General features: G+C 40.9%; 1 protein-coding gene across 1 annotated transcript in view; it reads right to left on the bottom strand.

Annotated features, from left to right (window-relative positions):
• LOC130538315 (receptor-type tyrosine-protein phosphatase F) overlaps window positions 1-16,868 on the bottom strand; it is a 101,754-nt gene extending 84,886 nt beyond the window's left edge. Inside the window, exon 1 of the mRNA XM_057055713.1 lies at window positions 16,568-16,868. The gene's annotated coding sequence lies outside the window, so the exon portion shown is untranslated. The remainder of the gene's footprint in view (window positions 1-16,567) is intronic.
• Between the last annotated feature and the right edge of the window lie 424 nt (window positions 16,869-17,292).

Genomic DNA, 17,292 nt, shown 5'->3' on the forward strand with positions numbered 1-17,292 from the left:
AATGCGGCGCTCTGCTGCAGAGAAACCTTCTGAGGAAAATACAGGCGAAACAAAGAGGAGGTCAGGATGAAGGATTAAGCTGCACAGCTATGCTCCCACAACAGGCATCAGTAAAAACCCAGAGGACCTTCTGCACAGCGCTCCCACAAGACTACCACCCACTTAATGTTCCCCATTAGGAAATTGAAACAGAGCATTCCAGATGGGTTCAAATCACACAAAGTGCTGTAATCTTGTAATTTGACAGCATGTATACATTTAACATGCAACGAATCCCTCAAGGGACACAGCTGGTCAACAAAGCAGCCGCAGGTGTTCCAAAAATTAACCATAATTAGACGAGCTATAAAAGGGAAAGCGCTGGACCGTCTTGAGGTAAGGGTGGGGACCCAAAATCAAACACTGGAAATAGTACTTCCAATCTTTTTCATGCGTGTGACTAATGTATATGTTCAAGTCTATACGTTGAACGTTTTTATCTATCATAGACAGTGACAGCATGAGTCATCATATTGTGGAATTTTACCCATACATGTCAGCGTTGAGGATTCTACTGCGGCTAAAAGCTAATATGCTAAGGATAGACATCTTTTCATTCAGCGGAATCTCTAGAGGACTTTGCAAAAATGTTAGTGTTCATTCATTTAAAGTAGGTGTCCGTTATTCTTAAAGGGTTCCATCTTGCTTCAGATAAAAGCTTTTACAATGGACCTTTACTGAAAATGTTCTCAGAGCATTTTCTAAATCCTGCTGCCTTTACAGAGGTTCCCAAACAAATACGACTGATATTTGTTAAAAGCCCGCGAGGTGTTCGGGATGACTATTATGTGAGGGCCTGCTGGGTGGCCAGTCTGCTTTAGTCTATTCAGCGCAACACCAAAAAGTTAAATGTCAGGAGCACAATGCTGCTAACGTCTTGTGGGGGGAAACTTTGCATTCTTAAGTCTGTGAGGTCAGGTGTTGGCCAGCCCATTACTCATGTGGCTGTTTGAATGCGGAGGGGGGGGGGGGATACGGCAAGAACGCACACACGAGGCACTTCTCTGACCAACTTCTTTGTGAAACAAGAAGAAGATAAACACTGCTGGGCAGAGATCTCACAAGGGCAAATAGCTTTCTTCATCTTTCAACAAGGCTCTTGGCAAAAGAAAATACAGGCCTGGTTGAGACTAGAAAGGAATGCTCTTTGGAAGTCACAGTGTTAGTGTCACACCTGGGTACATTTACAGACAGGCATTGTGGACGCTATCGCTTCATCACCATTCATCACACGCAGGAATGTGCGTTTATGCGCTAATGTCGAGCGATTTCTGATTGCGACACGGCTTGCATTTGAGACATTCTCAAAGCTGCACGTAGCCTTTTTTCCTGGAAGCACTTAGCCCATTCCTTCGGAAGGATACGGTGCTTCCCAGCGATGGCAACTAGGGTCCACATTTCATATTTGGTACCTGCTCAAAGTTCCAGGGAAATATTAACTATAATATTTGCAGCTTAGAGCTTCTACCCTAAACTTTTAAACATTTAAAACACGTTTTTAATTTCATTACGTGTTACCCTGTGAATGTAGATTCAGGAAATGTGTGGAAGTTTAATCAAGTTTGTTGGCTGGCAAAATTGTTTTGATGCTAATGTTCATTTACACCGCCATTTCACTGGTTCATGTCAGTGGGTAGAGAGGAAGGCTGATAGAGTTGGCTAGTCACTGTGCTCCAAATCCTTGGCAGTGGAGGGATATCTTTTACAGCAGATGCCAGAGAGAGGCAGATGCTTTTCATCTTCAATGAGACAAATTCCTAGAGCAATGTTTATTTCTTTATTTATTTAGCGAGTTACTTATCCCTGTGCATTGAGGTGCCTCCCAGCTACAGCTACAGACTACGGGGGAAACACACGCCACTATGCGCATTTGTGCCAGAGCTGTAGTCCAACCAAGAAGAGTTGTCAGGAAGAAGCTGTTTACAACTGTCGGAGGGTAGACAGGTGGATGTCTGCTTACACGACTCCATGCAAATCTTTATGTTTAATCATTTAATTATGAAGCCTGAGTCTGATGTTGGCACAGAAGGTATCAAAGAGAGAGAGAAAAATGGACTGAGTATGATTAAATATGATACCAACATATTGAAAATCGGCCTTTTTACTGTACTGAAGATAACAGATGGCTAACAGCTAACATGAAGCAGGTACAAAACATAAAAAGATACAAATAAATTATTACAAGATGCTGTTAATAAGAAGGAAAACTAGTAGTAATCAAGAGGAACAATGGGATGTAAATATCTAGGAAGGACAAAAGAGGTTTTCAGCCAGTTATATGAGAACAAAACAACACCCTTCAACTTTGTTTGCTATCCACAGCTATTTGTCATTCAAAGTTCTATTCGGTGTGTGTGTGTGTGAGTGTGTGAGAGAGAGAGAGAGAGCGAGAGAGAGAGAGCTCCTGTATAGGGAGTGCACCCCCATACAGACAGTATGGTATATAAACTGACAGTGTGGGACACAGCTGCACACAGAGGGCAGAGAGGCTGAGTAAACACTGCTATTACATTAACTACAGGTAGCATCTCAGCTAACCATTGCTTTCATCCCTCTGCTTGTGTTCTCTCTTTCTCCACATCTCCATTTAATGGGTCAATCCTGAACAAGGGGAGGAGGGGAAGGCTCAGATATATTGCTAGCAGTGTCAGGAGCTAATCACGGCCATCTCTGAGTGATAAACCCAGACCGGCGAGGTTTGCGTTAGCACAGACAGAATCGGTTCTATATACAGAATTAGAAGCTGGATGTCGACGTTTGACCACTGATTACTTATGCTTGTCTTAGAAGGCTGAACTTCCAAGTCTGTGCTGCCTTGCTTCAACCCTGGGAGTGAGCATAATTCCAGGCCCCGTAACAATTACTTGGAACAAAAAGAATGTAAATGCAACTTTTTTTTTCCCAGCAATTTTGGAAGCCGGGTTGTAACTACAGAGCTGGTGATCTGTGTCTTTTTGCGGGGGTGCTTGGCCCTGCGCTGAGAAGTACCTCACAAAGGCTAATGTCCCATGATCTATCAAGTTTTACTGCACTTTTGTTTACGAGCTGATTCCTCTGAGTAAATCATTAACACAGGAGACCAAGACTTAATGGCGTTCTTTTACCAGACAAGTGCACTTCCTTGTTGGGCAACAAGAAGTGAGAAACGTTGATAATTAAACCACGGAGTAAGAAATAAAAGGTTGTTTTTCTCCAACACCAAAGTAATCAAGTAGTAACTGAATTGAAAGCAGTTCAAATCTTTGCCAAAATGACACTTTGATGCAGCTCTGAATCCACGCAGGCATTTGAGAGCCCTCGTGACACCTGCTGTGATTCATGACGGTTGGACTTAGCTTCCTTACACACTCATTAAACTTACTGATATGATCCCATGTTGATTGACATCTAGTATGGCCTGAATGGACACTTAAAAAACTTGCATCCCGTCATAAAATAAAACTGAAGCAAGAGATATCCTATCACTGCTATGGCTACACGCAATCTTTACAGCTACAAATTTACAAGCTGGGTATGAGCGTATATGTGCAGTGTACTGATGTGTGTTACCCAGATTAGAGGAGACAAAACACAGTGTCACTTCCAATTGCATTTGTTGGTGAGTGATATTGGGGGGTTAGTATTGTTATTGAGATGCAAAGTAATGAGATGAGCACTACAGAGGCAGCAGGTTTGCAATAAATCAAAATGCAGATTCGATATATGAAATTCGTCATATAAAAGCACTTTGGACTAAAAGTGGGCCAAACATGGGTTGGGACAAACATGCAACTACATTTACAAACACAATAAACTGGAAGAGGTCAAAAGTGTCCATAGCAGGCATGGACGATAAAAACGCGTCTCATTCCTACATTATTTGGGTTAGTAAGAGTTGTACTTATGGATAATTGCATGACCTTATTGAAATTTAATCTCTATGTCTCAACACGACAGCTTACAGGGTTGTGTAAGCATGCCATCCGATGTAACTCTGCAATGTTTATTTACATATTCTAGCTATAGCATCATCATGCATATGAAATTGACTATTTTCCATCCCCATAAATATAAGTGCTGTTAAGTGACCTCTTTCAACAGCTAAAATGCTTTTGATGGGCTCCATTTGCATTTAAGAGTTCCACAAATGAATAACTGCACATTTTGGAATAATTATGAGCAGTGGCATTACATAAAATCGACAGTAAATTATTAAGACTGAGACAGCCTGCAACAACAGATGTGCATATATCAGAAAGGAAATTCACATGTCAGACACAAAAGATGAGCTAAGACATCATTACTAGACAGTTTGCATGTGGACAGATGGTACCATAAAATGACAAGGCAGGCGGCACAGAAGGCATGGGCTCCCCCTTAACACCACGCATGAGACTTCCAGCCCCCCACAAACTCGCCACCACCCCCTGGGCAGAAAGTCTGGTTTCTGCCAGTTACAGATGAACAGAATGAAGGCATCTGAGCTAAAAGGCTGGCAAATACAGATCAAAAGGCGACCACATAGAAGCAGTTGTGCAAATTCAGCTCACACCACAACTCATAGGTGGGACTTTAGCGACTGCGGCTAACAAACAAAAAGTAACTTAAAACCATTGTTAAAGAGCCTGAAACACACATCTTTTTGAAATGATAGAGGGGTTGAACTGAGGTGAGACTGTTTGGGCCCACAATGACCAAACAGATGAACTGTGGACGTGAGCTATGTTTGCATTTAGCAGGTGTCTCTAGTGGTTTAAATCAATTACTTTTGTCAGCCAGTTCTTAGGATGGGGGTGGCGGGTGGGGTTTAGCGGTGGGTATTATGTATCAGCTTGTTGTCAGAGCAGATTAGTGACTGTAAAGGGCTGGACGTGAAGCTCTTTGGCCTGTAGGATTCTTCCAAAAGCCGATATGAGAACCAAGCTGTGGCATTCATGGGCAGTGACAATGCCTAAATTCGGGTAATTGTTTGCTTGAATTCTTTGTGCTAAATTTAATTCACACAATGATGTATACGCTCTGAGTGGCAGATAATTTACTGCACTATTTCTACTTCATTAATTCATAGGCCCAGTCATCAGAGTAATTGTAAACCAATCAGCAGAATGACTTAAAAGGAGTTTCAGAAAGCGGTCTCTCTGTTTTTTTGGTTTCTACTAAGGAACGCATTCTTTTATTTATTAGATGTTTAATTCAATCGATTCATCAAATTTGTTTCATCTGGTACGCACCAGTTATGTAAAAATGGGGATTTGCTGACCGGGCTTGTCCCAGTAAAGGCATGGATGCCGCCTTTAATCTCTCAACACTTTTTCATGCAAATCTAATTCTGAGGAAGTGTTAAATCAGCACAAAGGCCTCGCCGTGACGCAGCAGATGATCTTTCACTTCAGCGCGTTTTATTCCATACGCTTGATGGTACATGATGACTGAAATTCAAAATTGGTTTTATTTTGGACTGGGACATTCATTTATTCGTGAGGTTAAAGGCAAATGCAAAAAAAAAACCCAAAACTAAATAAATTAAGTTACTATTTAACAAGGTGGAGGATGCAGGATTTCAACATACATATATCTAAAGAACCCAACCCATGCTATAATAGTATAATACTTCTTTTCCTGATTCAGGGACATAATAATTCTTAAACTTTCTAAAAGGAGAAGATGGAATTAATACATGTAGGTTTTACTTCTTATTATGGACCTGAAGAACTGCTCCTCTTATCCTCCCTGCCCCATTTACAGAGGCATCTCTCTGCAAATCTGACAGTTATATTAGGACGTGGCCCGTTTGTTGTGCTTAAGAGGGAAATAGGAACCTAAACCTGCCTTCACCTGGCAGTGTGATACCAAACTAACTGGGATTTTGTGACTCATTCCACCTCCAATATTGACACAGTGGCTTTATTATTTTAACTTACAACACAAGCACGTAAATTACAGAGAGGAAATTATTTCTGGTCCAACGTACAGATTAAACTTAAACCTATGTTGACTCAGAGCTAACACACGGCGGGTAGGAGAATCACTTCTGATAACTGGCGTTGGACAATAGGAGGTACCAGGGCGCAGGGCTATATACAAAACCAGACAAAAACACACTTGGACAAAGCTAAAGCGCACAAACATACCTTCTTCAAACTCTGCCCAAAAGAGACAGAAAAAGAGCAACCCCAAATATGAACTGCTAAGCCAGCAAAGGTTCCTCTCAGCCACTCTATACTTAGCTGTGGAGGCAGCTTGAAATAAGCCATTTTGTCTTTCCGTCAGCCTGTTTCTTTCGATCTTCTCTCCGCGCTCTGCCTGATCAAGCTTCTTTCTCTCGAAACTCTGAGCTAGTCTGCAGGAGCAGATGGAACCATACATCCACCTCGCTGACCACAAGACATGGGATTGGAAATGTAAAAGTACGTAATGTAAAAGAAATGAGCAGGGACCTACCAATGAAGGAAAAAAGAACAAAAGACTATTTTAAGACCACATCAATCAAAATTCAGGTCTAAAAACTTAACCAGGTATGTAGAAATGTAAAATATGTCAACATTCACGGCTGGCTTAGTTAACATTAACCTCACATGTATGCGGGCAGGCGAAAAAAGACTTTAAGGGTGAATAATTCCCTATATTTTGGATTAAAACCATAATACACAGATAACTATAACTGACTGAGGTATAGCTGAAATGTGAGCTTGCTCAGGGTGGTTCAGTGTAGACAGCTGCACAAACTGAAATAAAGCCATATGATGTGTGGTAAAAAATAAAAAAAAACCTGGCAATAACATAGCGAACAAATGAAAACTCTCCTTAAGGTCAACAGAGTAAATTTTTCATTGAGTAACAGATGACTACCAGATCCATGCAGGAAAGACAGAAATCTTTTTAGTTGCATTTACTTGGTTTGTGTCTATTCAGGTCTAAAAACAGACATGATATAATGACGGCTCTTTCAGAAGCATCATGACAGCGAATGCAGTTCTGTTAGTTCGTCATTTCAATTAGCTTAGATTGATGTTGCATCTTAAAAGGCAATTTATTAGACGCAATAGGCCTAAAATACATTACTGACTCATCATTAGCCTCTGCCAAGGTAGTTGCAAGAGCACACTGGTGTAGTGATACGAGAGTGCCCTTGCCGTTAAAAAAGTGCTGGACTGGTTTGTATGTATTAAACACTTATCAAGGATGCTGACCTGTGCCAATCAAATTCAAGAACATCGTGTGATTTGAACTATCTGCTATGTAACTTACAGTTGACAATGTGCAATAAAGAATTAGTAAGGGTCAATGGAAAAATTGCTTTTCCTGGCCCTGAGATTGACTTCAGCTGAACACATCATTAGCCGGTCCCAAAACACTGCTTTGCACAGCAATAATACAGTAATTGACTGCTGAACTGTAACGGGTACGTAACACCTCAGCCCTTCAGTTTGATGGTTATGAGTAGAAAAGTAGCAGGAGCAACATCTGCTGAAAACTTAGGACAGCACGCCTTTCAAGTAACAAGAATATCTGGACACTATTTACTGTTTGGGAGAAGATTCCTCATTGTCCTCCATCTCTAGGTGGCAGTTTGACAGACAGAAAGAGTGAAGAACAACAGGAAGACGAGGTCATGAGCAGCACAATCGATTGCCATCTGACTAGCAAGGTCCATTACACTGACAGGCGACAGCCATGACACGACGACCTGCACTCCAACAATGTCCTCATTACTGCCAATGAATCTCTCACTGGGACCAATTTTGTCCCCGCTTTCCCTCTAGCTTTCTTTTGCTTCTCTGAACATTGCATTTCCCTGAGTAAAGCATAACACTGGATTTCAGTCTGTCAATCTGAAGGAAGCTTTATGAGGCCAAACCCATACCAAAGCCTCACACTCGTGCACTTTCATGCACTATGCAAGCAATGGATAGAGAAAAGAGATGACACATAGTAATACACTGCTGACCTCAGTGCTGTCCTGGAGAAAATGCAGCCTAAACGTGGATGAACCCATGTAATCATTAAAGAATGTAAACTCTGGAAGGGCAAATTCCATGACCTATTAAATGTTATATGGTTATCACATTTATAGATATTGATATAATACAACCACAATTGCTGTTTTTTAAATGTACACCATTCTCTCACCAATTTCACTCTTATTACTTTGCAATCATCAATCCTTGAAAGACTCCATGCCCTCCATGAAAAAGCCAAAATATATTTTATCTTAGTAGATGTATCCCAATGCATGCCATATAAAGATTGCTTTAGTAATAAGAGAGGCTTCAACCAACAACTTAATCAACAGTTAAATTTAAAATAGATGGGTAAACACTAATATTATACGGCATTATAAATAGACTTTTGGTGTTAAAAAAAACAAAAAGGCACACAAATGCCAGTTGTGTACATACCAAAATCCGACAAATCTGTGGTGTGCTGAAAATAGAGCCCTCGCCAAACACTTCTTGACATGCTATCTCACTCTCTGACAACGATTAGACTGAACACCGGGCTATTACACACACAGAAAGACATGCACGGACAGGACCTGTCACTCACCTCATCAGATCCACCCTGACGCCTGAAGTGTCTAACCTGCTGTCGCGTCCACAAATGAAAAGCCATCAGAGCCAATGTTGCAGTCATCAGGCTCCAGACATTCTATAGGCTGGTTAAATGCTAACTTGCCAAGTCCTGTTAAACTTGGTTGGGCATGTCAGAGCTCTGGGCGTCAGTTTTGATTCCACACACAACAACTACAGAAGCAGGTGCTAGCATGTAGGGAATGAAAGCTAACTGGCTAAACCTAATAAATCGCTGCAGTGTGCTACAATGCTGTGATGACATACTCAGAACAAAAATGTCTATATCCCTTTATAACATTAAATTCATGAGCTACAACAGTTCAATTAATCCACAAACATAAAGTTTAAATGTTCTAATTCCAAAGCACATAAATATTAAGTTTGCCTTATAAGCAAAGAGGCATTTTTTTGGATGAAATATTCATCTCATACAACTTTCTTATCATGGAACACCGAGTTAACACGTAAACAACAAAAAACTGGTTATTTCTCTATCTCTCATTCCTTAACCAGTTCTCTTTTCTTCTGTCAGCCTAGGCAGCCAAGTCGCCCATGTTTACTAATGTAGAAGCAACCCCTTTATCAGGGAAGAGATTTGTAGGGAAGAGGCTGGGGATTAGCTGTCAAATTACCAGGCAGACAGCATCCCTGCTCCAGGGTTGTGAAGCGGTAATCTTTGAGGCTGAACGGGGAGATCCAGATAAAGGTTTGGGATTGGTGCTGTGGAACTACAAACTCTAAACTGTGCATGTAAGTAAAAAAATATGAAAGTTTCTAGGGACCTATTTTCTTTGCAAATCGTTCTTCCCTTTTTAGTGGCAACGGCTTTTATAGAACTCAATATATTGTGGCTTCTCTCATGTTGTTCAACAGGGATGTGGCTTTTCCTCTCACAGGCGAAGACCTTTGAAATGTGAAAGTATGATAGTGCGGTTGGTGTAGTAAGCCCAAGTTAGTGGAATTCCATGTTCATGGCCTTGCCTGCGGATGTTGCATTTTCAGCCCACTGCCCTCTGCTTTCGTCACAGTGTACCCTCTGGTCCCAGGAATGTTTTATCAGTGTCTAATTCCCCAAACATCTTTACAGAGCCAGCAAACGGTCCACAGCTGAGCTATAAATAAGTCAAGCATTGTAATGAAACCAACTGAATACCCATTCATCTTCCAAAAACAAGCCTGGGACCTTTGTGTTCTGCAGTAGCAAGATGTCTAACCTCCATCTGAGGAGAAAGTCTTTAATCTAACATTCATACTTACAGCCATACACTCCTCACATTGGGTTTGCATTTTGGTATGTGAGGCAGTTTTCTGTTGCATTACAATAAAAGCCATAACGATGTAGGAGTTGACAGCGTAGGATTATTAACTTTGGCATCGCAAGTACGGTAAAACTGTGACCTGTGAACAAAATCTAGTGTACTGTAACCTCTTTAACTCTCATATAACCTAATGTTTTATTGTGTTTGTGCCACCATCTGCAAGGAGTAGCTAGCAGATTGACTCATAATTGGCATAATACCTGTATTCTGTTGCATTCAAGTGCTATTTAATTGCAAAAAGATCACAAAAACAGTAGACTGCATGCTAGAAAATGAGCTATAACATATGTATATATAGCATACATTATAGTATTTGTTTAGCTACACTAAAAAAATCACTGCTACCACATAATAAATTTTGCTTATCCACTCTTCACTGTTATTACAATACAAGTTCAGAGTGACAGCACATTTCTGACCCGCACATGCTACATGCACAGTTCTGCTTTGGCTATATCACATATACAGATTACAAAACGGCAGCAGGGCCTGAAAATGGTGGCTATTTCAATCAATGTGGAGGCGTAATGGGATGATATGGAATTGAAATGAGTTTTGTAAGGAGGAAAATGTCTTTTCTAACAAAGCGGATTTGTGTTTCCATTGAGAAACCCAGGGATATAATGCATACAGTCAAGGTTTAAATCACTAGGTGTAAGGCTGCAAGCACAATTCACACCATTTAGTTATAAGGAACTTGGCATAAAATATAGATACGTGCATTAAAATCTCAATGTAAAGTATAAAGAATAACGAGAGCAGATTATATCAGGTAATATGTGTGTTTTTTTTAAAAAGGAGTTTAGAAAAATGCACATAAAACAAAAGCAGCAATTGATATATAATGGATGTAATAAAGAAGGGAAGATTAATTACGTAATTATTTTGGAGCAGATTTAGGAAAAGAGTCCAAAGGAAAAAAGTAGTGATGAAAGATGTAAATTAATGAATCCAATAAAATGTATGAGCATTCAAATTTTAAGACTAAAAGTGTCAACTAGTTTAAAACGCAGTTCAAGTTTTTTCTGTGTCTTGTGGTTTTTTTTGTGCGTGTTTATCTTCTATGTGTGCCAGATTGACTGTGACACCTCACTAGAATAAAAAAAAAATAGAAAAAAGAAATCCAAAAACATCTTTCTCATACCATATTGAGTAATTCCAGGGCTGACGCCTTTGGGACAAGCTTAGCCCTCATCAGTTCACTAGCTAGCTCAAAATTTAAGAAAGACTCAAAAACAAGTCAGTCAGCCGACGTGGTTGTCAACTGGCATTTTGGTGAAGCTTCCAAAATACAGCTGCAAATGAGTCGGCTGGGTGCAGTTAATTATAAATGACAAACAACAGACAGACTCGGAATATATCAGCACAAATGATATTGATTCAAGTCAAGCGAAAAAAGTGGGACTGAATTTTATAGCTTGCATTTCAGATGTTTGGTGATTTGTTTCACATTAATTCGTTTATGACTTTAAATTGTCTAATACCTCTTGGGGCCTGTGTTCAGAGTATGACGTATACGAAGAGGGTGACAGAATACATCTTGTAGAATTCTTTAAAGCTCAAGCTGGTTAACAAAATGGGAATCCAACCCCCGACTCCAAAAGAGTAGCCTCTAAAGCATCCTCAAGAGCTGAGGGATGGCTGTTCCTCCAGGCTGCAACAGTTGGATCAGGACTTGCTTCAGCTTTCCAGAAAACACACAGGAGCTTCACCTGAGACCCCGCAGTCTTTATTTAGTGCCAAACTCTAACCTGCAGTGTTAGAATAGCCAGCCTGCTCCCTTCTCCATCTCCTCCCAATTTGAGGTAAAGATTTCGATAACGAAGAGGGAGTTTGGAAAAATTCTGAGCAAACACTGATTAATTTAGAATCTATACCTCGAGGGCATTGCCAATCGCATATAAAACTTGCATGTAAGCTGAACATACATACTCTCTGATCTTGTGCATATATCATGGTGTCTAATGAGTTCCAGCACAGATATTGGCCTGTCAGAGACAAACTTAAAGTTGGTAGGACTTTTCTCTAGCAGGCTCTCTCTGAGAGTAATATATAATGTGGAATTACTAAATGGTCATAAATTTATTCTTGGAAATAAATGTATACGTTAAAACAGCCCTGGCATCAATTTACTTTAAAGAAACAATAGTGGTTTTTTTTTACAGAGATTACCACAGCAGTTCAAACTGTTCTTTCTGCTGTCTGTCTTTCTCTTTCAAGCTGGCACAAAAATAAAAAAAAGCCATTAAACAAAGTCAGTATTCAAAAAAGGGGGATCTGAGAGTACGTTCCAGCCATTGGGGATCGCACTCCTCAGCCTCCCTGGGAAAATCTAGGGTACGGGAAAGGAGAATTCCAATTTGACAATAGTTGGCACCTTAGATTCAGGAGGAACAATTCAGTCTTCGTCCTAACTGTGGAACATGTGAACAGCTCTATACTCTGCACAGGGTGCTCGAGGGTTCATGGGAGTTTGCCCAAGCAGTCCAAATGTGTTTAGTGGACTTGAAGGCGTGTCCCTTTGACCGTGCCCCTTGTTGCATCCTCTGGGAGGTGCTTCGGAAGTATGGGGTCAGAGGCCTTCTGCTAATGGCTGTACGGGCAGGAATTTAGTTTGCATTGCCGGCAATAAGTCAGACCAGTTTCCAGTGCATGTATGACTATGGCAGGGCTGCCTTTTGTCAACGGTTCAGTTCATTATTTTATGGGAAGCATTTCTAGGCACAGCCAGAGGCTGTTAGTTAGGGAGCCACTGGATTTTCGCAGATGATGACGATGTCTTTTGGGCTTGTTCTGGGCAGATCCTTCAGCATTTGCTGGGGCAGTTTGCAGCCAAATATTAAGCAGATCAAATGAGTATCCGTATATCCAACTCCAAGGCCATGGTTTCTGACTGAAAAAGGTAGTTTACCCCTCCAGCTCAGGGGAGAGTTCCTGCCTCTGCTTGATAATTTACAGCGGTGCAGCAGCCGCAGTAATGCGGTTCTTGTATTGGTCTTTCAAAAAAAAAGAGCTGAGCAATTTACTGGTCAATCCATGCTCCTACCCTCACCTATGGCCATGAACTTTAGCACATGATCAAAAGAACAATAGCCCTGGTACAAGTGTCTAATATGAGTTTCCAATGCAGGGTGGTGGCCCACCCCCTTAGAGCTGAGGAGCTCTGTCGCTTCTGTATCGGATGCCTGCAGGATGCCTCCCTGGTTGCATGTCCCGCCGGGAGTAGATCCCAGGGAACACCTAGGATACGCTGGAGTGGCCATGACACTCAGCTGACCTGGGAGCCTCCTGCAAGAGCTAGAGGAATTGCCCAGGGATGGATAGACGGACGGACGGACGATACAAAGTATCATTTTAGACTTTATGGCAGTCTGAGGTGTGTCGTAGTATTGTGTTTCATGTACTGTAGATGTTACCAACTACGTTTGAGACGGTGGATTAGCACCGCATTAATTAGCAATTACCATCTGTGTTATATAGCAGCTAGCTCTGCCCTCTGCTCTGGAGAAGAAGCAATTCTAACATTTACTGTGACATGTTTCTGCTGTTTTTTCTATTCTTTTCAGCTGCTACTCACTGCTCTCCCAGAGGGAGTGGGGTCATCCTGCATCCTCGTTTGCTCAGTCACTTAATACAGAAATATCTATGCTTTTATCATGCCATTCATTCCTTTATACACTTTCAGTTCACCGCTATGTATTCCCAGTTAGGATCCCAGTTAGTGTTCTGGGGTCTATTACTGCAGTCACTGAGTGAGAGACAGGAATTCAACCTGGACAACCATGCACAGATCCTAATATCACTGCATGCAAACTCTTTTCAAATAAATGTCATCTCCTCACTGACAAAGCAGCGAAACACCACTCAGCTGTTCATTCCTCGTATTGCATTCAGCGTATTGCTAAAAATGTCACAGTTGGGTTTGTTTTTGTTTCCTTGGGTCCCCTATATTACTTCCTATGTGTTTTAGGAAAAGCATTGGTCTGCAGAGCATTTGACACTAGGAAGTCATAGTTTCGTGGTGGTGGTGGTGGTGGGGGTTCTTCCTTCAGGGTGTTCAACCATCACACATGAGTGCCACTCTCCCCGCAGTTTTTAACAAGTCCCATTCCTTCATCCCTACGTACGCACTTGCCACATTCCCTATGGATCACACATGTGGAGTTTGATGATGGTTTACAGATTTATCAAGATGTGATAAATGGATTTTGGTTCAGCCACATGTAGAAAAATCACCTGGTCGTCAGCAGCATTGATTGGGTTTCACCATGCTGCTTTAATGTAATATTTACTCTTAAAGCACACAACATCACTTCTGCTTGGGTCCCATTCTGCATCCAAAGCCAGAGTATTTTCAAAGATCAGCACATTATAACTAATAAACACATGTTCTTCTTTGATGAGTGAATCACTATACAGCGACAGAAATAACTGAATCCATCCTGAAATGAGGATAAAAATCACACTTGGTCAAATCAAAATTTCTCCCTCATCCTAATGGCTATGCTGAAGAAGTACATTGATTTTTATTTTTGACAAATCATCTCTTCACCACAATGAATGAGTAACTGTCTGCAAGAAGAAAGTGTCAAAATCAACGCCAAAAAATGACTATCAGCGAAGCTAATGCCCCACAAGGCACCGGCTATTGATTGACACCACATAAGAGACAGGCCCAGTTATTTACAGCAACACAATACAATTTTAGTATTTGAGGAAAATTCGAAATAAAACAAACACCCATAGCAAAACACCCAATTCCAAAAACATAATTTACCGGTAATCTTCAATTCTATGTTGTATAATTAATTAAAGCATCACACTTTCACCGATCAGTCAGTGAAGGGGTGTGTCTACAATATTAAGATACAACGTTGCGTTCACATCCCAACTGGGGAGAGAGAAAGCAGAAGCAGATCCATCATGTTTTAACAGGCCATTAAATGTCACCCAAATCACCAAAGATACGAAATTAAGTTCCACAGAAAAAAATCTATGTCCAACCCATAATTACTTGTGTGAAATCAAATGAAGGAGAGACTGAGTGATTGACTGTCCCACAGGGAGTCATTTATTAAAAAGGAAAGAGTGCAGCCACGGCAGCCATTTAAGAGTGAAGGATATTTTGTTTTGTGTGCTTGGCCAGGAAATCCAATAAGGAGCCGCATACATATGACGAAGGTAATTTCCTCAGGACACATCCTTGACATCACCTAATGTTTCTCTGGAACATTACTGGTGACAAAGTAACTTCAGCACAGCCATAAAAGTGGAATGAAGGGTCAGGGGCAGACATGATGGGGGTGAAAGGGGGCATCCTACAGGTCAACCCGGGTGGATAGAGTTCAGCAGTGTTTGAACAACTGATCACGGAGCATGACCAGCTTGTTTACGCTGCTGAGCACCTGAACATACATTAAGTGTCAGTGTTAAACTTTGCCTTCAGGTAATTTTTCAATCATGTCTGGTTGCCTCCCCATGTCTAGACACGCAAGGGTTTTACAGTGGAGGCTGGGCTCCTCCAGTATTCGAAATAAAATGAAAAATATGACCCATAAATAAACACAAGAAACCACAGTTTCCCTACAACCCAGAATGTGAAGAGACGAGTTCAGGCCTGCGAGGAAGGAGCCTGCTCCAAAAAGCAAACAAATAAGCCTGAGCCGATAGCGGAAAAAGAGTCCACCAAAAAATATTTTCTTCTGACACCAATTCCATCTATGACGACCTTCTTAGCAACTAAACATCTCTGCAAAAACTGCCCAATTCATTGTAATAAATATTATGAACTCGGTTAAACGTGAGCTTATTACTATATTGTATAAAAGTTGCATAAAAGTTCCATAGAAAGAATTTTGAAAACCTTGGTTGGGATGAACACAAAACCAGATGAATACAAACCTTTCAAAGTGCCATGCAAGACATCAATCATTGTGACTATAATCACAGTAAGAAGAAAATGAGCCTTGAATCACACTTGAAGACATGTACAACAGGTTTGTTGAAATCCAGGCACTAACACTTTCAAAAAAAATAAATCATTTGTAACATCAAAAGTCTATTTCTAAAATGATCTGCAATTTCAGCTCCTTCCGCCGAGAATTCTGTTCCGTGAAACGTAACCCTGTGGATTGCCCAGGGAGATAAAGACAACTGGAAAAACAGGTTGTATGGCCTCGTGTAGGCCTAATGCAGTTGAACTGCAGGGTGTCTCACCTTAGCAGCGGTAGCTAGGGGACATTCTATGGCCCTTCTTTTCAAAGTCCTCTGAATATGTATGGGAGGGCTTGCACCAGACAGGGCAATTTGCCAGAGAGCCAGCCAATAGAGTTAAGCTAGGACAAGGTTAAACTATTGTTTTGGCTTAACAAGCAAGAGTGAGCAGGAACAAAAAGAGAAGAGGACAAAAGCGTAGTAAGAAAATATCTGACCATTGAAGTGTAACACATCAACTTTAGTTACTTTTATCCTATATTTCAAAAGATATTTGCCAATGATGGAAAACAGCCTGAAAGGGGGTTTTAGACAAATTAAGTTCATAGGCCAGACAACCCGAGCCTGACCGAGGTGCTCATACCGTATTAACTAAATATTAACTTTTTCTGTGCGTCTGTGTTTGACAGACAGCAAGCGTAACTAGTGTATGAATTTACTTACCCATTCATGTCAAATAGGTCCTGTTATAGATCTTTTTCAAATTCCTTTTCCAAAAAGAAACTGTATCCAAACTCTGAGCAAAGAAAATCCAACAGCAGACACAGAAATAATCCCTCAGCAAAAAAGTCTGAGAGACAGTAGTCCACAGCTCATTTATTCCATCTGCAGCATTTCACTGAGACGGTGGTGCCGTCTTAAGGCTCTCCAGCAATATGTTTCCAGCTGTGGCTATGGAGCAATGCGGCTTGAGGAGAGATCCTTCTTAGGCAGAGCTTGTTCACACACTGAATGAGTGTCCTGGGGACTGCATGGCTGGCCGAGAAGCCAAGCCCACAATGTGATGTCACCAGTGTTAAATTTCATTGTGAAGAGGGAGGAGGCAAAGGGTCCTTACCTTTTTCAACGTTGGCCAATGAGAACAAAATTTTGCAATGCACCTGCGTATAGAAAAAAAGCCTGATGTAAGAAAACACGTGATATTTTGAAATGTGCATCTGATCTTAATGTTTTGTTCTAGCAGAACTCTAGTGCCAGTACATATGATGAGGTGTATAACCTATCCCGTGGACTTTATTGATTAACAAAAAGTTAAAAATTAGTTTGACCTTGAAAAACTCTTACAAGATTTTCTTGTTACATTTTTAGGATATTCAATAAGCAACTGGTTCCTGCTTTCTTGTAAACACAAAAAACAAGAATAATAAACATTTAACATTGTCATTTGT

The sequence above is a fragment of the Takifugu flavidus genome, chromosome 15 (assembly GCF_003711565.1).
Source record: "Takifugu flavidus isolate HTHZ2018 chromosome 15, ASM371156v2, whole genome shotgun sequence".
In the NCBI taxonomy this organism is placed as follows: domain Eukaryota; kingdom Metazoa; phylum Chordata; class Actinopteri; order Tetraodontiformes; family Tetraodontidae; genus Takifugu; species Takifugu flavidus.